This window comes from Crocuta crocuta, unplaced genomic scaffold (assembly GCF_008692635.1).
Source record: "Crocuta crocuta isolate KB4526 unplaced genomic scaffold, BGI_CrCroc_1.0 scaffold56, whole genome shotgun sequence".
Classification (NCBI taxonomy): domain Eukaryota; kingdom Metazoa; phylum Chordata; class Mammalia; order Carnivora; family Hyaenidae; genus Crocuta; species Crocuta crocuta.
Genome location: NW_027531334.1, coordinates 2,336,527 through 2,340,869, shown reverse-complemented (window position 1 = coordinate 2,340,869; position 4,343 = coordinate 2,336,527).

The window sequence follows — 4,343 nt, the reverse complement described above, 5'->3', positions numbered from 1 at the left end:
AATGAAGCTAATGAAAGTTCCTACCATCAGAGATTGCTGTGTGAATTAAATAAGATGTATGGAGCACTGATACATGGCAAACTTTCAATAAGTGTTAACAGCAATGAATGAATCCAGTGCAAGCAAGTAGGTTAGGCCTAGCAGGACATAAATGTTTTCAAATACTCAGCATTAGGGAACATAAACCCATAGTTTCATAAATTGCCCATTTGTTAGAATTCCCTTTTCCATCATTAATTGTATTTTTTTAAAAATTTTTATAAAGGTTTAATTTTGAGAGACAGAGTATGAGCAGGGGAGGGGTAGGAGAGTGAGGGAAACAAGAATCTGAAAGAGTCTCGAGACTGAGAAATGACAGCACAGAGTCCGACGCAGGGCTCGAACCCATGAACCATGAGGTCATGACCTGAGCTGAAGTAAGACAGCCACCCGGGGCACACCAGTAATATATCCTTTGTGATAATAAAAACAATTTACAGAGGAAATTATCAAGATCTCAGTGTTTCTCATAGATATGAGCTCTTTAAATAGAGTAAGTTCTTAATAGATTTTCCAGTCTTTTTTTTACTATATACATTTGTAATTCTATTTAAATCTGACCATATTTTAAAATTTTTATTGTTGAGAGCAAGCAAATGGGGAAGGGGCAGAGAGAAGGAGACAGAGGATGCAGAGAGCCCGATGTGGGGCTTGAACCCACAAACTAGAAGATTGTGACCTGAGCCAAGTCAGTCATTCAAGTGGATGAGCCACCCAGCTACCCCACTCTGACCATATTTTTTAAAACTTTGTTATTTCTGGAATTTTCCTGCATACACCTGTTAGACTTCCCTGTTCTGCATTTTTAGAGACACTTTATATTCTTTACATCCACGAATGTGGCATATATCATCACTTTTTTTTCCATTAATTCTCAGTAAGTTCCAAAGAACTTAATGTCTTGTATATATACAACTTATCGTTTTTACTAATTACTCATCCTGCTTTGTGATAGTTTTCCATTCTAGCTGGTGAGTGCAGGCACAGTGCTGCTGACATTGTATCTAGCTTTTTTTTATTAAACTTAGTTGGTTCTGTATTGAAATGTTATCTTGGATTTCTCAATTCCAAAGCATTGTTAACATTAACAAGTGCTTTTTTCCACAGGTGCAAAAAGAACAATATTAACAATTATTCATTTTGTATTGAGAACCAATGTCAAATTGTCTTAGATGTTTTTCCCCAAATTCCAGAAAATGTATTATACCTGCCATTCCAATATACTACCTCATGGCAACTGAAATGTTTGTTCCCGACCACACTGTTAAAGATTATGAGGGTGGGTGTCATGCCCATCTTTGTCACTGCTCTGTTCTTAGTACCTGACCCATTGTGTACACTCCTTGGCCAAATCGAGGGCAATGTAATTTAGCCCTACCCGTTATAAAGAACAATTTTTTTAAATGTTACAGACATCATAATGCAGAAACCATGCCCTAAACTTGCCTCAGGTTACATATTATTATTAGCTGAATTTCAATTTGGAGTGACGAGACCCTAGATAATTCTATGTAGGCAAAAAGGGCTCGGCGAGAGAGGAGGAAGTCAGTAAGTATGCGATAGTTGTGGTAGTTACAACTGCAGGACTTAACAGTGTTTTAACCACAACCAAGTATGTAAGACAAGGTGTGAGGAATCTCGCACAAAGCGTAAATGAAGGTCATGTAGATTTGCTTACATGTAAAATAAACGAATTCAATCAAGTCTCCAATAGGCGGTCATTCCTAGAATCAGTCATCAGAAGTCCGTGGTAAGGCTCAGAAACCAAGTGAAGGAAGGCCTAGGGATGCAGAAGTTCACACTTTGGATTCTGGTGCAAAAGATCAGCTGTGTGGAAGGTCATACCTAATTTGGCTGATAGTATGATCTCCAGCTAAGATGCCAGTTTGGGCTAGTCTGCTGTTTCTAAGCTTCCCCCAGGAAGTTGAGACTAGAATAGGCTGAGTCCAGGGAGACAAGCAGAACCTCTACAATGTAAATTAGATGGTTTCTGTTGCATATTCCTGATTTGCACTCCTTCTCATACTTTTAGTCTCAGCTCTTCTATGGGAATTAGGTGTTTTTTTTGTTGTTGTTTTACTTAAATTATTATTATTATTATGAGAAAGCAAGTCAGTTTAAGGAAATATTCCTCTCCAAGTTCCTTCCAAAGTTAAAGTAAACAGCCTCAGAGGCTCTAATCATTATTTTAGTAAAGAGGCAGGCCTTTACTTAGACATGAATTCCTTTTAAAGAGGCCCCGGCTCTTATCTGCCTAGCTCACTGACATATTCTTAGAGCTTACAATAGTAGGTACTCAACAAATTAGTAGGAACAATTTGTAATTTTTTTTATCTATATAGAAAATTTTGTGGTAATTTAGTTTCAGTAAATCAAGAATATCAAAGTTCACAAACTGCAAAGTATTTCCTTCTGATAGGGTACCTTCCCTAATGGTGGATTTAAGCTTTCATCAGAAATTAATAGAAAACAGGCCATTAATTCTTTCAATTCTATGCTGGAGGGCACCAGGCTGGCTTGGTAGAGCATCCTTCAACTCTGGGTTCTAAGTTTGAGCCCCATGTTGGGTCTAGAGATTACTTTAAAAAAAAAAAAAAGTTATTTCTATGCTGTTTAAAAGTAGTGACTGCTTCATAATAACTTTATGCTCCCAACTATTCCTAGAGTAGACTTTGATTCTAGATAAACAACTTTTACCTAAGAAATCCAAGTGTTTTGGAGAATTAGAAAGGTTGAGAATTTTTCCCCAATAACAGACTATTTTCTGGCTTCACATTCCCCAATGTTCTATCAAGATAACTATATCAACATTTAAAAATCTGACTCAAGCCCTTCCCCCCCCCATATGGCTGTTACTTGGTTGTATCATAAACTAGGACTTAATTTCTACAGTACAGCCTTATAGTAACCCTCTACCATGATTTATTCCCTGAAAATTCTTGTAGGCTCACCACTCCTTATCACCACCACACCCAACTTCCAGGAATGTTCAAATCACCCAGCTAGAAAAGTGCTCTAGGAAGATTACTATACATCACATCCCTACTCTCACCAGGCCCCCGCCAAATTCAACCAATTCAACTGTAACAGAACTTTTAGGCCCACTTGCTATTTTTTTTACACTCTGAATGGTAAAAAAAACAAAAACAAAAACAAAAACCAGTACTTTCTAACCCCTATTTAGGAAACTAAACCCTTCAGAGAATAAGATAACAGCAGCCTTCCAACTACCTTGCCTTGGTTGACAACAAAGCCCAACATTTTCCCCAAGCATAATGTGGCTGGAGGTCCACATTGATCCCCACCTCCTGCTAATTATATCCTTGTGTATTCCCCTCCCATACCGTAGCAGAATGGCATAATGGTTGGTCTGTGTGACCAACAGAATGTGGCAGAAGTAAATGGAATGTTGCTTCTGAAGATGGCTCATAAAAGAGTATGGGGTCTACTTACTTTCTTGAATCATTTGCTCTAGAGGACGCCAGACACCACTTGTTACCCAGGAGGACTTATGGAGACACCCATACAGTGGAAAAGGAGTCCTTCAGTGACTCAGTGGAAAGAATCATCTTAGAGGTTCCTCCTCCAGACTTAGTCAAGCCTTCAATGATGCCACCCTGGCTGAGTTTCACTGCAACTCACTGATACCTCAAGCCAGAACCACCCAGTTAAGATGCTCTTGGACTACTGACTTGGAAACTGTGGGTAACTATACACATCAGTGATTAGACTGCTGAATTTTGGGATGATGTGCTCCAAAATGATAACTGACACAGAGGGCAAAGATCACCCACTGCTTCCTGAATAAGCAAAATTCTGACACTTCTAAGACAATGAATACTGTTAGACAAAATTTTAAATTTATGTTTGATATTCAGAAAAAAATTTAAGCAATTCTCAAAACTCACTCAACGACCAAACTTAACAAAAAAAAATTCTTAATATACATTACCTGTAGTCAATGCACACTACTGATTAGACCATAGCTTAAAAGTGTCCGTTGTTTTTAACAATTACATTTAAAACTTCACAGCTTAAGTAAGACCTCTCCTTGAATCTTATTTTCTCTCACCGATACAGAGCTGCAGAAACTCAGCAGTATTTCTAGAAAGTTCCAAAAGGTCTGAATTAGGAGGCCTTGATTGAACCTGGCCTATTTTAATGTTTTAAATTAGATTTTAAAGATATGTAAAAGTAAATACAACAGTATGGCCAAGAGTAAACAAAGACTATGCAGAACTGCTGATCTCTGTATTCAACACAGTGCAGGATTTTCTTGACATTTATCAGACATCACAGATTAC